This window comes from Macrotis lagotis, chromosome 1, assembly GCF_037893015.1.
Source record: "Macrotis lagotis isolate mMagLag1 chromosome 1, bilby.v1.9.chrom.fasta, whole genome shotgun sequence".
NCBI lineage: Eukaryota > Metazoa > Chordata > Mammalia > Peramelemorphia > Peramelidae > Macrotis > Macrotis lagotis.
This window is the reverse complement of record NC_133658.1, coordinates 802,539,266-802,561,549: the sequence shown is the minus strand read 5'-3', so window position 1 is coordinate 802,561,549 and position 22,284 is coordinate 802,539,266. Positions and strand designations below refer to the sequence as shown.

Sequence of the window (22,284 nt, the reverse complement as noted above, 5' to 3'; positions counted from 1 at the left end):
TATTTTATTCTGGGTCTTTTTTTTTGTTTGTTTTTGCAGGGCAGTGGGGTTGGAGTGGCTTGCATGGGGTCACACACCTGGATGATTGTTGGGTATATGAGGCCAGATTTGGGCTCGGGTGTTCCTGGCTCCAGGTATGGTGATCCATCCACTGTGCCACCTGGCCATACCTACTATTATTATTATTATTATTATTATTATTATTATTATTATTATTATTATTTTATCTTAATATTAATTTTTTCTTTCCCTTTTACTTTATCACTCATGTGGGTCTATATATTTTGGGGGGAGGGGGTATTATGTTTACTCTTAAACAAGAATATTTTAATAATGTATAAAATAACATTATTTGTACAAAATAAGTATAAATAAATAAATAAAGAGTAGTGCTGTGTTTTCCTTCCTTCCCTATCTCCCTCATACTAATAATAGCCTAGTGTAATTTGCCCCAAGTAGCTGTGATGCTTGCCATTCAGGAGCCACATAGACCTTCCCCTTACCATGAAGAACAGAGAGGCCATTGAATTCCATTTGAAGAAACAGGACAGCTTCAAAACATGCCAGTGGTCACAGACCAATGGGTATTAAGATAACCCACAACTGAGTTATCTTAGCCTGGCCCCCAGTACAGAATGACCTTGCCCTTATATTTCACATTTCCCTTATCCCCCTCTTAGATTTTGTTGTGATTCCTATATCCTATATCTTTTACTTTAGAGACCATTCTTTCTCTTGTTCTTTCAATGTTGATTCATTTGCCCCATCCCAGCATGAGGGAGTGATACTTCTAATAAGCTTGGCCTGCTTAGAATTTTGAATGTTAGATTTTGTCTTAGATCAGAAAGAAGGCAAAAACCAAGGCACCTGTGAAAGACAACCAGAATTGTGCAGGAATAGTAACCATTGCACTCTAAAATGGTGGACAGCAACAGACCCCAAAGTGTATGTGGGGGAGGTAGGGGCTTCTCTTGGAGAAAATATCTAGAGGAGATGAAGGAGGACAGGAAAGTCATCTCCAAGTATTTGAAATAGTGTCTTCTAAAAAGGGGGGATAAGACTAAAATGATTCCAAAAGACTCATAATGGAGAATGCTATTCATATCCAGAGAAAGAATTTATGGTAGTCTGACTCCAAATCAAGGCATACTATTTTAACTTTGGGGAGGGGTGTATGTGTAATTTTTCACACCTTTCTGTTTCTTTCACAATATGACTAATGTGGAAATATGTTTAACATGATGACACATGTATAGCCTATATCAGACTGCTTATTGTCTTTGGGAAGAGGAATGAAGAATAAAAAATTGGAACTCAAAAACCTTATTAAAAATTTTCCCCCTTAGTTCTAGTTCTTTCACAGCTTCTTGACTAATGTAGAAATATATTAAACGTGATTTTACATGTATAACCTACACATCAAAGTGTTTGCTATCACAGAGACTGAGGGTGAGAATGTAGGGTGGTGGAAAAATGTGGAACTCAAAAGCTTACAAAAGGAGGAATGTTGAATATCTTTGCATGTAATAGAAAAATAAATGAAAGGGAAATAAATGTTGAAAACTATCTTTAAATGTAATTTAGACTTGTCCTATTTGTCCCATTACCTTCTGCCCCACCCCACCCCACACAGACTCTTAGCAAAACTAGAAGCTATGAATGGTATTTACAGAGAGATAGATTTCAACTTGATCTAAGAAAAAATTTTACAAATGAAATCATATTTATAAAAGCACAGGATTTGGCACAAAGTGAATAACTTAGGAATGCTTTGTCCCTCCCCACTCCTTGCTTCCCCTTCCCTTCCCTTCTGTTTCTCCAATGGTCAGAACTTTGAAACAGAGGTGGGCTGCCTTCATCCAGGCCTAGAGGCAGAGAGACTTGAATTCAGACATTTATTAGCTCAGTATTTGCCTCAGTTTCCTTATCTGTAAGATGAGGTTAAATATAGTCCCTATTCCAGGGTGGTTGTGAGGATCAAATGAGATGACTGTAAAGCCTTTAGCCTAACCCAGCCCAGAGTAACTGCTATATAAAAGTTAACTGTTATTTTGAAGATTATCCTGAGTGAGTCCCCCCAATCACTAGAGATTTGTGAGCAAAGGCTGGATAATTCTACAAATAACAGCTGACACTTCCAGAGGCTTTCAGGCCAGCAAAGTCCATTCCATGCATTCTCTTATTGGAGCTTCACCATAATGGCTCTGTGACACAGATACTATTATTATCACAATTTCAGAGATTAAGAATAAGGTAGGGGTGGCTAGGTGGCACAATGGATAAAGCACCGACCCTGGAGTCAGGAGTACCTGGGTTCAAATCCGGTCTCAGACATTTAACAATTACCTAGCTGTGTGGCCTTGGGCAAGCCACTTAACCCCATTTCCCTTGCAAAAAAAAAAAAAAAGAATAAAGTAAATGCAGAGATTTAGAGATGAAATCCAGATTCACACAGCTATCTAGGGTTTAAGTGGGGATTCAAACCCAGTTCTTCCTGTCAGAAACAAAGGACCTGAGATTTCAGGCCAGATGTTGGTTATACTGTGTGCTCTTTGAGGTTCCTTCCTAACCTGAGACTGATCAAGTATTGATCAGTAAATATTTATTAAATACCTACTATGTATGGACACTGTGCTTGGTGCTGTAGATACAAAGAAAAAGGGAAAAAGAAAGGACATAATTCCCACCCTGAAGATGCCTGCATTCTTGGGGTATGATCTTGATTTCTTTGGGTTCTCAGTTGGATGTCTACCTGCACAAGAACTTCCATCTTCAAACCAAAGAGGCTTAAATCAGCCTCACAAATCTTGCTTTCTCATAGCTACTGATGGGACCAGAGAGAACAGTATAGTGCCTTAGTCCCTAATTTGTTTATAAGATTTTTGAGTTCCGATTTTTTAGCGCCAACTGATTTTTTAGCACCAACTTCACTCAAGTAAGTCTGTTTGAGAAAACATAACTTTGAGACCTGTAGTTTATAGAAGTTCAGACTCATAAAGCATCAGAGGCACAGCTGACCATGATATATGATTAAGCTAACTGATCATAATTATTTATAGAATAATTTTATTCTATTTTATTCCATTTTTATAGACGATAAAACAATTTTTAAAAATTATGCCTTTGGAGCAGCTAGGTGATGCAGTGGATAAAGCACCAGCCCTGGAGTCAAGAGTACCTGGGTTCAAATCCGGTCTCAGACACTTAATAATTACCTAGCTATGTGGCCTTGGGCAAGCCACTTAACCCCATTTGCCTTGCAAAAAAACCCATATATGCATGCCTTCTATGTGCTTGCACCTCTCTCCCCAGAGGTGGCTAAATGAATAGGATGCAAAAGGAGTAACCTATTATCCCCTCTAGGCTACAAAAAAGAAAGGATGAAAGGCTCCACTTCTCCTTTTCTGGGCCTTAGTTTCTTCATCTCCAAAATAAGGGGTTTGGGCCAGATGATGCCTTACAGCTCTGACATTTCTTGATTTTATGATTACATCAGAACCACAGTAGAGATGCCAAAAGACCAGAAGCCATCTATAATGAATAAGTAGTGTTGACTCCCCGCAAAAATGCTTTCCCTGCACTGATTGATTGTTGTCCTTCATAATTAGAGAAGACATGACATCAAGTGAATGATGATGTGACAAGCACATTATATTGATTATAGTGAGGTGAATGTTGTGAAAATACATCCTTCTCACTGCCTCTTCCAGAACCATCTTAATCCAGTGGCCTGATATTATAGGAAACTGGACTTCTGGTGCTGATCTGGAAATAGTGGGAGATCTTGGCCTTTTAGATGTAGATTTTTGCCATGTAATCAAGGCACCACAGCATTACAGTAACAACAGACAGAGAATCAGTATGGTATTTTTATAGTAACAAATATATAACAGTTGGGTAAAGTTAACCTGTGTCTCAATGTTCTAATCATCAGTAATCTTTGAGCTGAACAATGAGTTTGCACTGATGAATGCCATGATCATTAGAAAACCAAAAGCACATTGCAAACAAAAATAAAAGGCCCAATTCCATGTATGTATAGCTCTCCTATTTATTTACATATGTTAACATCTTTCAGGTTCACTTAAGGGCTAAAAAACCTTAGATGATGGGCTGATGGTGATCAGTAATTATTCAAGGTGAGATCCAAAATAATTCCTCAAGGTGGAAATAATAACTTCCATAGAAATGGGAATAAATTCTCTTGTGGGGGGGGGTTGTAAATCCAAACACAACATCTAACTTATCTTCACTTCTGAGAGTTTCAAGCTGGTTATTAAGTTTTGCTTAATATTTAGTTATTTGCTTAATATTTGCAAAGTATGAATTCCAATTTCATTTTGACTTCTACAACAAACTAGTATTAAAATACAGCAAGATGAACTAGTGTCCTCACTCATTTTTAATGTGCTTAGCATTTAGGACAGAATCTCTTCATTTCAAATCAGTGTCTTTTCTTTGAATCCCCAAAGTGGATTGTTTTCATTTTTGTTTTCTTTATTGGCATAAAATTGTCAGACTCAGAGAGTACTTGGGCTAAAGGGGCACACATGGAGAAATAAGATGGTGTCCAAGAGCTTTAGTTTGTCACTTCTAGGAAAACAGGTCAAATCCTTGGCCTATGGAAATCAAAAGTAATAAGTAAACCATTGAACATATCAAGTCTGAGGATGGGACACTTAAGTACAAGATCAATGGGAAGAATCATATGGAGAAGTATGTGAAAAGATCCTTCTGTAGCTCCAATTATTTAACATTGTATAGAACATTCTTCTTAGCAGTGAGAGATTCAAGTTTAGAACTTGGCTTTCTAAATCAATTAATATGTACCTACTATGTGCCAAAGACTATTCAAGGCTTTAGGTGTGGAATCATGGAGAAATCCCTGTACTTCCCTGGAACTCCATTCTCCCACCTGAAAAACTGGAAATAATACTTGTACTATATAACTCAAAGCTATACCACTTAGAAAATATTTTATAAACCTTACTGAAAAATCATAATTTAAACACAGGACTTGTGAACAATGTAGGCACAAAGACCAGGTAAGGAATACTTTTGTGTCAGAAATCATTTGACTAGTCTAGTGGATAGCTGCTTTTGGATTCTGGAAGACCTGGGTTTAAGTACTACTTTTCCCACCTACTAGCTATTGGAACCTGGGGAAATTTAGCCCCTCAGTGTCCCAAGCATCTTTCTGAGACTGTAGGATGCACAAAAGAAATTATTTTTTGACCAGGAGCTCCCTGAACTATTGAAATCACAGGTCCAAATTTTTTTTTAACATTAAAGGTAAATAAAGACTTGAACCAGGATGGTGATAGAGGAAATAAGAAGAAAAGGAAGAGATGTGAGGGACATTTTATGCCCTTCATCCAATCCCATTATATCATTAGATTATAGATTTGAAATATATTGGAAATTAATGAATAGTTTCATTACATACACACACATGCATATATACATACACACATGCACATACAATAACACTTTTTTTTAAAAAAGGCACTTTATACATAATTCACTAGGAACCTCAGATCTTTTTCAGATAAACTGCTCTCTTTATGTAAAGCAGTTAACATTTTTCTTTCTTGGCCATCTGAAACTCACTTAGCAATGAAACTGCTACAAAATAACCATTTGCATGAGTCAGAGAGATGCAATGTGATTGTGACCTGAGCAGCACTTAAACCCCAGGGTTATAGAGACCAACAGAAAATGTAACAGGTCTTCTCCCACTAAGTGCTAAAGGGTCCAAGGAGCAAAGAATGGTTCCCTGGGTGGTAGATGATAGTTTATTCAGCAAGGATGATGTTCCAAATAGTGACAATAGATAGCATTTCTATAGCTTTTAAGACTTGAAAAGCACTTTACAAATATCTCATTTGATCCTTACAACAACCTGGGCAGATGAGTGCCATTTATAACCCCCTTTTTCTGGGTGAGGAAAACAAGGCAGGCACACTTGCCCTGGGTAACCCAGCTAGTGTCTTCGCAGAATTTGAACTCAAGTCTTCCAGATTCCAAGTCTCTCCTGCACTTCCTTAAGTTGTCTTAATGATCCTTATGGTCCCTTCTGGCTCTGACATTCTGTGCTTTAATGTTCTATCCTAGCTCTAAATTCAATGATTCCAATATCTCAGTAGTTGTAACTGTGATTCCTGTGTCCAAATGAGAGGAAGACAAGCCTGAGAGTTTTTGAGTGATGCAGTCAAACACAAAGAAGGTTGGGGTTTTTTTTTAGGTTTTTGCAAGGCAAATGGGGTTAAGTGGCTTGCCCAAAGGCCACACGGCTAGGTAATTATTAAGTGTTTGAGTGTTTGAGACCAAATTTGAACCCAGGTACTCCTGACTCCAGGGCCGGTGCTTTATCCACTGTGCCACCTAGCCACCCAACACAAAGAAGGTTTTGCTCCTTGGTATGTCTCTGGCATCTATCCCCTCCATCCTTTCTCATGGCCACTCCCTCCTCCAGGCTAACCATCCCTCATCTATAGGATGAATGCCATTGTCCTCTTAATATGCTCCACTCCATGGTCAGATTAATCCTCCTAAAAAGGAGCTTCATCATGACATTCCCTTAATCAGAAGCTTTCATTGGGTCCCAAGTCCTTAGCTCACCTCACCTCAACCAAGTCCTTTATTTCCCACCATTCCTCTAGAAAGGCAGCTTGGCATAATAGAGAGCCAACCTCAGAACGTGGAAGGTTCAAATCCCAGTTACTACTTCCTCAGCTATAAAATGAGGAGTTGAACTGGATGGCCTCTAAAGTCCCTTCTAAATATGTCTATAAACTTGTGAATGACTTTCTCTTCCTTCCTCCTTCTGCCTCTGGGGAGTCTCTTCAAGCTCATTTGCTATTTCTTTAATAATAGCACCTGCCTACCAAAGGGGCAGGTAGCAAAGTGAATAGAGTGCCAAGCCTGAAGTCAGTAAGACTTCTCTTCCTGAGCTCAAATCTAACCTCAGACATTTAGCAATTGTGTTACCCTGGGCAAATCACTTAACCCTGTTTGCCTCAGTTTTTTCAATTGTAAAATGAACTAGAGAAGAAAATGGCAAACCACTCCAATAAAACCCCAAATGGGGTTACAACGAGTTGGGACATAATGAAAAACTACCCACGAGAAAACTTCCCAAGAATTCTTGTGAGGATCAAATGAGATTCTATTTGTAACGTGCTTTGCAAATCTTAAAGCACCGTATCAAAGTTAGTTATTAATCTGTTACATGAGACTACTCCTGAATGTTCCCCTACCCATATTGCTTAGTATTTACTTGGTCTGTGTTTTGTATTAGCTTATCTGTGTACATGTTATTTCCCTACATCATGGTCAATTATAAGTTCTTTGAGGGCAGGAACTATAGCATTTTAATCTTTGAAGCCCAAATACAAAGAATGGTGCTGGGTATACAGTAGGTGCTTAATAAATGTTTGTTGAATGAGGTGAAGGTGGCTGTGTTTCCTCAAAGACTGTCAGAAGAGCCCATTCAAGTGAGGAACCAGTGATGGACTAAATATATCTGTTATCCCTAATTCCATCCTAGCTAAATCAATAGAGGTCATGATTGCAAGGCAGGTAGCTTAGATAATGGTTTTGGACCAGAGCAACTCATTACATGATCTGTTAAGCTATTTGCTATTTACATCAGTTAAGGGTACAACATAGGATCACAGATTTAGAAATGAAGAGACCTTAAAAGTCCCTTATTCCAATCCCCTTCATTTTAAAGGTGAGGAAGCTGAGGCACAAAAATGTTAAATGACTAGCCCAAGGTCACCCAGATGATAAGAGGCAGAATTAGAATCTAAGTCTTCTTAGTTCAAGGCTGTTGCTTATCTCACTGTAAACTCATTTGGAAAGGACTATGACTTAGTATTGTGAGCAATAAGCTTATATTTATATAGCCCTCTTCAAAGACTTTCCTTTAAAAAAAAGTCTTAAAAGCACATCATCATATATTGAAAGCAGTACTTATTAGTTGAATATAATATTATAGTATCATAGCCTTTGTGCAGAAATGGCAACTTAAGAGTTCAAAGAAATTAAAGAAGTGACTATGCTCACATAGCTCCTAAAGGACTGAGGCTAGACTTGAACTCAGCTCTTCTGACTTTAAGTCCCTAATACATTTTACTGCACCATTTTATGCTACCTAGCCAAAGCCCTTATAATTGTGCCACTGCCATAGTGGGACTCAACAATTCTGTCAAATGAGCGAAGGTTTAGTGTCTCCCCAACCCCTAGCACTCTAAAGGCCAGTTCTTGCCCTCCACAAAAGCCTATTCCTGTCTTCAACACATAGAACAAATCTTATCCCTGACCTGCAATTTGCCCATTTTCTGTTCCCATAAATAAGCAGGCAGACAGTTCAGCCTATCTGGTAGGAGCAGATGTGTATTTGAAGGACAAGTAGTATTCTTGAGATTCTAAGCATTCAAGTAGGAAAGTATCTTGGACATCCTCTATCCCAACCTCCTTATTTTACAAACATAGATAACACAGATTCATTAAGGCTGAAATTACTTGCCCCAGGTTGTAATGCAAAAGAAGACAGAGGTGAATTAAATCTCCTAATTTCAAGTCACCATCCTTTCCACTATATTACATATGAGGGTGCAGTTAAGTTCATTCTTCCTAAAGCTATCAATTCAATCCTGTGCTGCCAAAAAAAAAAATATTCATTTGGTTTTACTATACAAAAAATAATAATGCAAATATATGGAAAACTATAGAGAATTCTCTCTGTTGATCTGCCCAGGCAAAGTGAGTTACTCATTAGTATTTGAGAAATGCTGGACTTGCCCTGCCAAAATGATTATCTGGGGAGTAGTAGTTAACTTCCAAATATTGAGATTAACATCTGTGGTTGTGTCCTGATATAGCCCCAGTTTTAGGATCTTGTGAAGATGGACTGCAGATTGGCCTGAAATAAACCTGATATTAAACATGCTTAGCAAATTAATATTCAGAGGCCAGGACCATTTAATCAAAGTAAATCCCAAGGCTGAATGGCTGCCCTTTTAAGACTAGCTTTTCTGATTAGTTTTTCATCATGTCATCTCCTTCCTTCAAAATCACAAAGTAAGGTTAACCGGACACAGTATGGATAGTAATCAAAGTGAACTAGAAAGTCAAACAGAAGGCATTAAATGTGTCTTCACAGTTATTCTCTAGGACTCATGAGTGGGGTAATCATGCCTTGACTATGACATTAAAGAGTATGCCTTATTCAAGACAAATAGGATAAATACTGAAGGAACAACAGAATAAGCAGAATAACAGTACATATTAAGAAGATATCATATGACTTGCTCATTTCATAAGTGCAAAAATTAAGGACAATTTTGGGGTATATGCAATGGAGAATACCATCTGTATCCAGAGAAAGAATTATGGAGTTTGAACTTACCTTTAATTTTTTAAAAATTATCTTATTATGTAATCTTGCTACCTCTTATATTTTATTTTTTCCTTAAGATTTCTCTCTCAAGACATTCAGTTTTGACCAATGTATAACATGGAAACAATGTAAAGACTAACAGACTGACTTCTGAGGGGGGAGGGAAACGAGATTTGGAGAAAAATGTTAAATTTAAAAATAAATAAATTTTTAAAAAAAGAAGATGCCATATGAGGAAGTTGTGGGTTGGGGTAGTGGTGGAGAACATTTGGGTAAAGATTAAGGGAGACATAAAAATAATGACAGCATCACAATATAACAGAGTCTACCTGGACAGAAAGAATATATAGATAAAAAGTTTAGAAAACAGCCTGTCAGAGACATATTATTCAGTAGTTATGGGCTATTCAAGTGATCTGCATGTCTTCTAGAGTTCCCTCTCCCCAAAAAAGATAATGTTATCCTTCAAAAGGCAGATGACAGATACAAATGGAATTGCTATTCTCCCCAACAAAGAACTAGTTGCTTAAATAGAAATTATGAAGATCTTAATTCTACCTTTGAAATTCTCTAATTACCTTAGAGAAATTTGATGGTCATTATAGATACAGTGAATGGTTATGTAGGACCCTTTGGATTCATAACCCAGGAGGGATAGGAAGTTTTTAAGGATACAACCTCCACTGAGGAGAAAAGTGGGGAGCTCTCCATATAAATTGATATAAGTCCATAAGGGACTTATCAACCAATGATTTTTTGAAAGAATTGTTCAGAAGGAAGCAGGGCTTTGTCCTACAAGAATACTGCCAGGGAGTTAAAGCCCAGAATGCTCTAGAAAAGCTAAGGACAACAGAGAGGGAGTCATTGAAGCTCTTTGGAAGGAAAAAGAGATTAGAAAAAAGAGATGACCACTACTCAGAATAGATCTAAGAAGTAAACCCAGGTAGTAGTTAGGATGATTTTTGTAATGTTTTTGGTTCGAATCCCCTTTCTTGTGTAATCCCCCAATATTCATGTTATCTTTTTTATCCTACTATTTCTATCTCCTCAATATCATTAATAGCAATTGACATCAATTAACTTTTGCAAAAGGATATTTACTAAGAACAGAAGTATAAATATAGGCCCCTTCAAACAAAGGGCATAATTTTCCCTCTACCAATCCTAATTCCCAGGAAACAGTGGCTACAAACTATTTGCCCCACCAAATTCTGTTTCAGATTTAACAGTCTATAGACAAAGTTTCTCCCTAGCTTGCAGGATATGGCATGGGAGCTGTCAGGTGGAGGTGTTGCAGAATTGAGTCAAGTAGATCATTCTTTGAGGTGGCACTGCATTACTCAGCTTTGGTGACTTATCTCTATCATGAACTCATGTCACTGGATCTCCAATGGCTATTCTGACCCTCAAGAGTTGTCCCTCTCCAAAAACTCATCAAAATAGGAAAGAATAGACACAACAAGAGTAGAAGTGACATGGACATTTGAAGTCACATGGTAACTGGGACTGCCCCAACTGGAGACTTACATCATTTCTTCCTCTTCACTCAAGCTAAGTGGCAATGTGGACAATCAGTGCCTTTTGTACACATAATCAGTTCTGGCTCAATAGTTAATTAAAGGGGCAGCTAGGTAGCACAGTGGATAAAGCACTGGCCCTGGAGTCAGGAGTACCTAGGTTCAAATCCGAGCTCAGGAACTTAATAATTACCTAGCTGTGTGGCCTTGGGCAAGCCACTTAACCCCATCTACCTTGCAAAAAAAAAAAAAACAACTAAAAAAATAGTTAATTAAAAGACTTTTCTTTTCTACAGTGAAGCCAACAGGAAACATAAAGAATGTATCTATATGCCCTGAAGTAGAGAGCTCCTCTATTCTTTGTCATCCCATACTTCCCAGAAGCAAGCTCATCATGCATCTATGAGAATATCTGTCCCTGGTGTTTGCTCCCTTCTTACATTGGGAACATTACCTATGCTAGTTTGACCAGAATATAAAGTAAATGAGGGCAGGGGTGGGGGGTGGAAGGCTGTTAATGTGAAATCATGCAAGAAAACTAGGTTAGAATTAGATTATAAAGGACATTAAGTGCTCAAAGGAATAAAAGAGCATTATTAAGTGTTTCCAATGTGACAGAAATAGTCCTAAATTCTAGAGACAACAAAATGTAAGATAGTCCCTCCCTTTAAGGAGTATATATCCTAATCTGGGAAAACAAACCTTATAGGCAAATGGTGGCAAAGGAGGAGAGTTATGGTCTAAGAAGCCATAAAGATGGTGAGTGATGCAACAAGACAATTAATTGACATGATTCATGCACCCTTTTTAGTAGCAATGGTAGTGTTGATTTGATTCCTGGAACAAGAGATGGAAAGGGAGGGAGAGGTAGGGTTCTGATTGAGCATGAAAATACAGCAGTAAAACATGGTTGAATGATGAGAACCAGCTAGAAATAGTGAGTCACACCAATTAGGCAAGTTCTAGACTGGGAGCTAGAGGTCTTCTTGAGAAAGTCTGCATTTTACTCTATAAATATTAGGGAGCCATTGAAGCTTCTGGATCATGAGAATAACATAATCAGATCTGTGATTTAGAAATAAAAATTTAGTAGTCATGTAGAGGATTGCAGTATATCTATACCTTAATTTGTGCAACTCTTCTCTATGTCCTCCTATAAATCTTCCACAGGGTAGCCACATCTCATGCTGGAATGGAGAGAGGGGAAAGAGAAGACTTATTCTAGTTCTCTTGTCATATGCAGTTCTTGGGCTGTCTACTTATTAGCTTTACTCCTGCTAGATCAATGGTTCCACTCCTTTTCTATTCATGTATCTTGAGATATTTTTATGTACCATTTTGCACATAGTTGCTGGTAATAAGTTAAAGTCTGTTTACCTCACTATGCATCTCACTGCCCAATGTCCTTTGGCTCACTCGTAATTCTGATTTTTCAGAGATTGTGGTATTCCATGATCCCTAGACATATAGCATCACCAGAAGAATATTGGTGTTAGAATGATGAGATTTTTATTTCAAGGAGAAGCTTAAGGTCTTTAAGGAAGTAACAAGGTCCGGTGGGAATCACACTGACTCTGGAATCAGCAGAGCTGGGTTCAAATCTAATCTTGAATGAGTACAATCTGGGCAACCTTAGGTCATCAATTGTGTAACCTACTTCAGCTTCAGTTTCCTCATCTGTAAAACGACTGGACTGGATGGCCTCTAAAATCCATGATCTTATAATCCCTTTTTTAAAAATTGCTACAAAATTTCTATTATCTATTTAGTTTCTGGTCAAATTTAGTTTCCATTTTCCATGTCTATCCAAGACAAATATGCTGATGAACTAGATGGTAAGATTCTTTACCCTTTTACTTTTTTTTCTTTTGTGCATAGTTTTCCTTTGTGCAAGAGTCTTCTTCAGAATTATAATTCTCGTTTGAGGCTCTAGTCTATAATATTCCAGAGCTTGAAGTAATCAACAAAATGTCACCTGCAAACAGGAGCTCTAGAGAACCTCATCATCCACAGGGAATTCCTATTACCTGTGGACTCTGCATTGGATATCTGCCATGATAAAAGTGGTCAACACTTTAGTGAACATAGGCCTTCCTGATTTTTGCCCTGCTTGATATTAATAAAGAGTACTGAAAACATACTCTTTTCCTATAATGAGTTTTTAATGCCTGGAATACAAGACCCTTCTTCACTTTGGCATCTTCAAATCCCAGCTCCCTTCCAAGCTCAGTTCAAATACTTACCTCCTTCAGGATGTTCTTCCTGATCCCTCCAGCTACTAGTGCCTTCCTGCCCCCACCCCATCACCTTGTTTTTAGTTTGTATATGCTTATATGTATACATGCAGTTTCCCTTAGCAGAATGTATCTCACTTCAGAGCAAGAACTGTGAAGGGCACATCAAAGAGACATTCAGGTCAAAATGGCCAGTAGGCAAGTGGAGAGGCAAGACAGGAGATTAGGGCTAGATAACTAGATTTGAAAATCCTCATCACAGAGAAAGAAGCAAAGAAAACCAGAAGTATTGTGTGGCATCCACCACTAGCAGGCATTACCTGGATAAAAATCCAGCAAAGGAGACCGAAAAAGAATTCCCTTATAGAAAGGAGGAGAACCAAAAGAGACACAAAAACCTAGAGAGAAGAGAATATCAAGGAGAGGAGAGGGATCAACAATGTAAAGGATGAGAATTGAGAAAAAGCCATTAAAGTTCACAATTAAATAGATTCTTAGTAACCTTGGAGAGAGCAGTTTTGGTTAGATGATGAGGTAGGCTGGAACATAACTTATATTAAGAAATAGTGATGCTGAAGAGAAAGAGTTCTTGAAATTGAAACATCACTGGGGAAGCTAGGTAGTGTGGTGGACTGAGCACCGGTCCTGGAGTCAAGAGGACCTGAGTTCAAACTTGCCCTCAGACACTTAATTATTACCTAGCTGTATGACCTTGGGCAAGTCAGTTAATCCCATTGCCTTGCAAAAAAGAGAAAAGGAAGAAAAAAGAAACATCACTATGACCCAATGGATATCAGTAGTGGGGTGGGACTGAAGTTAATAGTCATGTCATACTGGTCAAGGTAGCCTTGGAAGGTAAATGCAACAAAGACACTCCTCAAAACTTGGACTGGACATGTGTAGGACTAGGTCAGTGATATTTTTTCCCTTAAATTACTTATTTATTTAATTTATTATATTATATATATATTATATATATTTATATATTAATTTATTATCCCTTGCCCTACAAAAAATAAACAAAAAAGGAAAAGAAAACCTTCATAACAAATGTGTAGAGTCCAACAAAAACAAATTATTATATTATATCACTGATATTATTGATGAGGAAGAACAGTAGGACCTGCTTGGCAGAGTGGCACTGGGGCAAAGGACTTGAGTTCAGATCCTACCTCTTACCTCTTCTTATCTTTGTGACCTTGGGCAAATCATGAAATCTCTCTGAAGCCATTTCCTCATCTGTAAAATGAGGAATTTAGCTTAGATGACTTCTAAAGTACCTTCTCATCCTAATCTGTGAATCTATAAAATCCTTGACCCTTGTTTAAATCATAATTGTAGAATGCTAGGAGAGAGTATCCTTTTGAAACAGCATGAGGATGCAGGGAAGAAGGGCTCCACCTTGCTGAGCATGAAGCTCTGTCTCTCAGTTGGTAGGGTAGGGTCATCTGCAAGTTGTGCTATGAGCCTGCCTCCCCTAATTGCTGGCTGGAGTTGTGACTAGTAAAGTAATTAACTAAACCCAAAGCCCCTTTGTTTTATTTCTGATCCAAGAAAGCCATGATGGAAAAAGAGCAACATAAATAGGAATATAGTTTCTTTTCACTTCAACCTTTCAAGTTATCTGTCATATCATCCATCCAGGTAGTGTCCCCATCACTTTAAATCATAGTACATTCATACCTTCTCATTCTCTGATATTTTCATGTAGCACTACTTTGCCTCCTTGAATTTGTACCCTCAAAATAGGTCCCCAAGGTAAAACGTTGAGGATTTTATCTTTACTGCTGACAAGTCCCTATCTGATGCGTCCCTCCCTCTTCATCAATCACTAATTAATCTCCCCAATATTATTTAACTAATTAGCATCAATTAACACCAAATATCTCTAAGAAGATATATTTACTGAAAAGTATAGGGGTGGCTAAGTAGCACGGTGCAGTGGATAGAGCACTGGCCCTGGATTCAGGAGGACTTAAGTTGAAATCTGGCCTCAAGACACTTAATAATTACCTAGCTGTGTGACCTTGGGCAAGTCACTTAACCCCATTTGCCTTGCAAAAAGCAAAAAAAAAGTATAGCAAAAAACTAATGACCTAAAAAAACCAAGATCACACTCTCCTCTCCACCTCTTTCCCTGAAGAGAAATGGGCTTGATTCAGTTAATCATTCAATCCACTGCCCTGGCCTGGCTTCTGTGGATACTGACAGGCTTGAATACCTAGTCTAGTAACTGGACCTTTGACGGCTCTTCTGATCACTTAAAGTTCACAGATTATAACCTTGCTTGTTTGTCTCCAGATAGTCATTCACTTAAGATCAGGAGAGATCGAGCCTTGACAGGCAACTGAAATGGCAAAAATATACTTTGATGGCCACATAGCCACTGGGAAGAGGCAGGTAGTAAGCCATTGCCACATCTGCCCCTCTCCTGATTCAGAATCTAATGACTGCTCTTGGTTGGTTTACCACCAGGAAAGAAAGAGATAAGGTCCAGTGGACTTATTGAATAGAAGAGTGAGAGATTTCATCTGTCTGAGTTTTTTGAACGCACACTCAGAGCTCAGCAACCAATTAAACAGCTTTCATCTCAATATAATAAGCTAATATCTTTCTCCATCCATCCCACACTGAGGCTTCCACATGGGTAGGCAAACAGAGCATAGTGCACAGAGCAATGAGGGGCCCTCACTGGCCAGTCCCCATCCCCCATTACAGAAACATATACATACATACATATATATGAATATATATATATATATATATATGATTTGATAGCTACAAATCAAATACTAGATAATTGTGTAGGGTAAGAAAATATGGAGGGAGGAGTTCAGGGGGGAACCAAGAAAAGGTCCTAAAGAAGATGTTTGGATCGAGTTTTAAAGTAGGATTCCAAGAAGGAGAGATAAAGAGAGGGAACACTCCCGACATAGGAGCCAGCCAGTAAAATTGTGGAGAGACAGGAGAGAGGGCACACAGTTTGTAAGAAAAAGCCAATAGTAGTTCTGATGGTTACATGAGTGGTGAGAGGAGGACATGATTCTGGTATAAATGAAAAGATTTGCCAACTGATGGCCCCACCTGAGATGACTGAAAAAGTTGGAAATATCTTTGACTGAAAAGCTTAGGATGGTACTAAGGATCCTAGTAACTCAGAGATGGAGTGCTAATTGAGGTCCTGCCAGGTAAAGCCCACTTTGCCTTACATATTGCTCCATTATTCATTAAAGAGAGAGGAGGTAATGAAAATTTGAGTAAATGTTAAGTACTGAGAAGCATAGACAGCTAGGTGGTGCAATGAATAGAGTACCATACTTGGGAGTCAGAAAGACTCTTCTTCCTAAATTCAAATCTGCCTCAGATACTTACTAGTCATTTACTTCAGTTTCCTCCTCTGTAAAATGAGCTGGAGAAGGCAATGACAAAACCAATCTAATACCTATACCAAGAAAAACCCAAATGGGGTCATGAAGAATCAGACAGAACTGAAAATACATGAAAATAGCAAAAAATGGGAAACACAACTTCAAAGTGTGTATGTCTTGAACATTTTAGTTTCTTATTGCACTAGAAACACCAGGGACCAGTGGAAAAACAAGGAGAATACAAGGTGAAAGCAACCACAGAACAAATAATGAGTATCTGGTTAAATTTCACACAAAAATGGAGTATCTGGAGCCTCAATAAATTTATAAATATAAATGCAGGAACTGTTCATGATTGGAAGGAAAGAAAAATAATCCTCTCCCCTGCCAAGGGCTGATGACTCAGCCACCCTCTCCAGCTATATGCAATTGTCCTGGAATCTTTATTGATGAGGTTAATAGGTTTCTTTCAGATATTCTTCCCAAACTTCAAATACATATAATTTCTGGGTTAGGTCCCCCTGGAAGTTCCCTTCCCCACCCTACCCAATCAGGGACTCTCTTGTTTTGTTTTGGATTTTTCTTCCCTGAACTCAACCTTTCTTCTAAAGATTCTAAAGAAGATTGACAAGGTCTCTTTGAAGTTTACTTGATCTCAATCTATCTTCAGTTCTTCTCTGTGGCTCCAGAAGATTCCACTTTTTTCCATACAAAAGATTTCCATCTTCTTGTCAACATTTCTGCTCTGAGATGAGGGAGCTAGGGAAGCTTCATAAGATCAGCTCATTTGATGTAGAGCTAGTTAGTGCATGGATAGAGCATAGGACATGGAGTCAGGAAGACTGGAGCTCATATCCTGCTGTAGACTTTTAATAATTGGATGATCCTAGGCAAGTCACTTTGAATAACCACCAGCCTCAGTCTACCTCAGCAGAAAAAAATAAATAACCAAACCTCCAGGGGCTGTTGTGAGGCTAAAATGAGATATTTGCTCTGTGCTTTGTAAACCTTAAAGAACTATACAAATGCTTGCTATTATTATTAAAAAGGTACTTTCAATAATAAGTACTCTGGGTAGATAGTTTATACCCATTTTACCAATAAAAGTTCTAAAGAATAAGAGACTGAGCCACTCCCCAGAGTCATCCATCTACTAAATGACTTTAGTAATCGGTATGGGGATGAAAAAATATTGTTTATAGATTTGGGGGATTCTATCTCTAGATTAGGAAGGAATTTGCTACATATATACATATACATATATGTGTACACACACACACACACACACACACACACACACACACACACACGGTTCACACCATATTCAGCTCTAGTGCCTAATCGTCAGACCAGCCCATCTTTTGTGTGGTCCATAATACTGCATATGGGAAAGCATAGGAGTGAATGGCCAAATCTAGCCCTCCCAAGTTTGTAGCATCCCAGATGAGGTGGTCTGGCTTCTGTTCTGTTTCCATTTGTGTTGTTTCTAACCCTCTGGGGGAAGCAGACAGAACCTACTGTCACTTTGACAGTATTTATATACCTGATCTTTCCAGTCTTTTTATTCACTACATCTATTCCTTTACTGTCCTGCCTAACTGGATTTTTCTGTGCTCCTCACACTGGATCTCCCATCTCCCAACCTCATTAGTCTGAATTTAACTCCCTTACATTTTTTTCTATTCATTCTGTATATGCTTTAAAAGATTTCTCAAAAGTTTCAGTCTAGTTTTAAAACTTTGGGTATTTTGGACTGCTGTGCTAGATGATAAGTTCTTTGAGAACATACTGTTTCATTTGTTGTTTTTGTTGGCCCAACTTCCAGCACATTTCCTCGCACATGATAGGTTATTTAAGAAAGGCTGATTGGCTAATTTAAATATCTGTAAATAAGCAGAGGGGTGGCCAGCTCCTGGGCTATTTCTGAGCCAGGGCACAGAATAGATCAGAACAGACCTGAATTATAATGACATCTTTGCTTCTGAATTCTTTGAGGTGTAGGAACTACTGCTGTGTCGACCAGATTTGGGCAAAGAGCCAATGTTGTATGTGATTTTTTTTTGCATTTTAGTTCAATCCTGTGTCATCTGGAAAGGGTCTTCAGGGCCAAGAATCCTACATGCCATTGCTAGGGCCAGAAACTGCGCCCAAGACTTCTGACCCTAAGTCACTGTAGCACACTACCCCTCTGGTTCTTCCTGCCTCTCATTTGTGGCTAACTAGGCAGGACCTTTTGTGCCTTTTTCTTGCTAAAGCTGCCTTCCTTCCAATGATCAAATATTCATGATAACAGTTAATTAGTCCTTGATCTAATTCTTTCTCTGGGCAAGACTGAGTTACTAAATTTTGAACTGGAGAAGACCTGTAAGATCCTGATACAATCTCTCTTCCTTCCCCTTCTTCCAGATAGGAAAAGTGAGGTCCAGGGTAGTTAGCTTCCAAAATAGGCATTTTCTTCTTATCCAGGGTAATGGAGTTGTACTTGACTTTATTGCCCATTTTCATTCAAATTCACCAAGGAATGGAGTGATTTTGTTTCTGCTCCTTTTTGAGAATCATCAATTCCGAAAATCTTGTGGGAAGACAGGATGAGGTCACCAACTGAGCTTGCACCATGTTACAGGATGATTAAACAAGGCAAGACTATGTCTGATATTTTACAGACTCTCAGAATTGGAAGAAGCCATCTGCTCCCACACCTGAGCAGGAATCATTCTATAGCACACCCAAATAAAGGGAAGCCCACCACCTCCTGAGGGCATCTGTTCCACATTTGGATAGCTCCAGTTATTTCCAAGCTTTCCCTCATGTCCAGCTGAAATATTCTCTGCACCTTTGATTTGTTCCTAATTCTCTCCCCTGGGTCAAAGAAATATATGTCTAATGTATTTCTTATAATGTTCCTCAATTACTTGAAGACCGTGACCTTCTCTGATGATTCTGTGCCCCTTCCCAAAATCTTTTCTACTCCAGACTAAATATCCCCAGTTTGATCCTCATATGATCTGGTCTCCATTCCTCTCTTCATTCAAATCATCCTGCCCTGGATGGATACACTATAGCATATCAATGTCCTTCCTAAAATAAGCAGGATTACTTCCTACTTCCATTCCAGAGTGATTAGTACAGTGATGAGTTTAATAAATCCCTACTGACTCTTTCACTTCACAGAATCATCATGTTAACCTTTTTTATCTATTAATTTTTTTTAATTTTGAGTTCTAACTTCTCTTCCTCCCCCATCCACTGACTGGCAAACAATATGATATCCATTATACACGTGAAGTCATATAAAGCATATTTTTTTCATTAGCAAGAATCACCATATCAATGCTAGGAAGTGCCAGAATTGGAGTAAAAAGTCACAAAAGCACCAAAAGGGAGGGAATTTCATCTTGTCTAGTTCTGTCTATTCTGTTAAAGCTTTCCCTTATGAAACCCTATCCAGAGCATTGTCTCACTCCCCAGACCTCCCATAACAACAACCACTCAATGTGTGCTGTGGTTTACAGGTACAAAGTGCTCTACTCTTGTGAGGCACCTGGGACACCACTCCTCCAATTTTACAGATGAGAAAAAAGGCTTAACTTCTGTTAACTATGTGATCATTACACAGGTAATGGATAACTAATGGATAACAAATCCAGCTCCTCTGGATTCAAGTTCAGCACTCTTTCACTTTTGCTACTTTTTATTTAGTTCATTCATTTGGCATTAATATATAAATCAATCTTCAACTGACTTCTCCAGGTATTTTGTAACTGTGTCTACTGTGCATTCTGTGCCAGGCAATGAAGATACAAAAGTGAAAAACAAGTATAGACTCTGCCTTTAGGAGCTTACAGTTTAACAGGAAAGATCTGACAAGTACAATCAACAAATATGTATTTAAGACCAACCATGTACTTTCAGCTAGGTTTCATGGATAAAGCACTGACCCAGAGTCAGGAAGATCTGAGATGAAACCCAGCCTCAGTTATTTATTAGTTATGTGATCCTGGGCAAGTCACTTAACATCTGCCTACCTCAGTTTCCTCATCTGTAAAATAAACTGGAGGAAACTGGCAAACCAATCCAGTATTTCTGTCAAGAAAATGCCAAATGGGGGTCAGAAAGAGTCAGATGCAACTGAAAATGAATAATAACAGCAGAAGCAGCAGCAGCCCTAAAATTCAGATGGAAAAGGTTTACTCTTTCAATCTGATACAAAGCACTCCTGGAAGAGAAACTTTCTGGACACAGAAGCCCAAACAGTAATGTTCACCTTTCAAGCGCCAACTCAAAGATAGATTAACTAAGAAAATATTGTACTGGGTAAGTTCTGCCAAGGTTAAAAGCTTGTCACAACCCTCATAAGCCTTGACATAGAACTGTGAAATGGTGACTGCCATGATTCATTTTCTATAGCATCCAGTTTATTGCTTCTTTGACCTGTGCTCATAATGTGAATATTCCTTACAATTTTGTGACTGCAAGTGCCATCATTCCTCAATCTGAGGAATGGAAATAAATGAAAATTGCCTGCTGCAGAATAGATACATTAATATACACATTTATACATAGTTATATATTAATTAATAAGCCTTTGTCAAGCTCTTTGTACATGGAAATTTGATTCTGCCTCCTCTATGAAATCTAAGTAAACATTTGTAGAGCATCACATGTGAAGATGAGCAATTAGGTCAGTGATGCTGAAATGTGGAGATCACAGAGGGAAGGAAAGTAGATTAGAAGGGTGAGGAGAAGAATGGAGAGGCACTGGAAATACACAAGCCCAGAGAAGCATTTGATTACTAACTTTAGAGTAAAAAAAAACCCAAACCACTCTTCTGTCATTTGATAGGTTATTAAAGAGACAAAATTCCATAGGAAGATATTTGCCCATGTAGATGGATAGCTATGAGGTACAGTGAAAAGAGAGCATGTTGAATTTGACTTTAGTTCAAATCCACAGACGGCTTCTCTCTACCTTGTTTTCCTCCTCTGTAAAATGTAGCATGATCTTTCCTTCTCTAGGTTGTTACAAAGATCAAATAAGGTAGTAGAGGTAAAATGCATTGTAAATCTTAAATACAGTATATAAATGCTAATTATTTTTATTACTATTATTATTATATCACTTGACAAGTATCCTGTAGGTATTCACTATCTCTTGCTTTTTTTGCTTTTTTTCTTTTACTCCTAAAACCAGCCAACGTCCTTTCCCTCTTCCCCAAAATATCTTCTTAAGCAAGTTTCCATCTAGGTTCAAATAGCCCTAGCACCATAGACAAGATCCTCCATATCTCCCTTAACAACTAACCTTGAATAAATTGGGAAAACATTCAAGTCCTTATATTTTGAAGCCCTTCAACCAATTATTACATTCATCGATTTAGAAGCAAAGGTCTCAGATAACACCTTGTCTCCCTCTAAAAAAGTAAAAGCATTTTCAACATAAGTCAGATTTAGAACTTTTCCTGTTAAAATAGGGAAAGCTGGGAAATGGTCTTTTTGAGTTGCCATCCCAATTCAGACCTGGCTATGGAAAAGCACAGTATCCCTCTCACTCCTTTATCCATTCCTGTTGAGGATAGCTTAGTTAGCTATTCAGAATATCCTTTGATAAATCTTTTTTTTAATGAGTCTTATAAATGGATAGGACATTTTCCCTTTTTCCCCACCTAGTAGACACTGAATGGCTATTCATTTGGAGAAGCCTTTACAAACCAAATGGAGGGACTTACACAGAGAACTCTTGGCTACCATAGGTAGCCCAG

At 38.3% G+C, this 22,284-nt stretch overlaps 1 protein-coding gene across 3 annotated transcripts in view; it reads right to left on the bottom strand.

Moving 5' to 3' along the window:
* The window catches only part of EMSY (EMSY transcriptional repressor, BRCA2 interacting), a 183,956-nt gene that overhangs the window by 125,888 nt on the left and 35,784 nt on the right, over positions 1–22,284 (bottom strand). The window contains exon 1 of one of the 3 annotated variants that reach the window (XM_074216920.1): positions 12,046–14,087. The exons of the other annotated variants lie outside the window; for them this stretch is intronic. The gene's annotated coding sequence lies outside the window, so the exon portion shown is untranslated. Of the gene's footprint in view, positions 1–12,045; positions 14,088–22,284 lie in introns of those variants that run through there. 3 annotated transcript variants of the gene reach the window in all.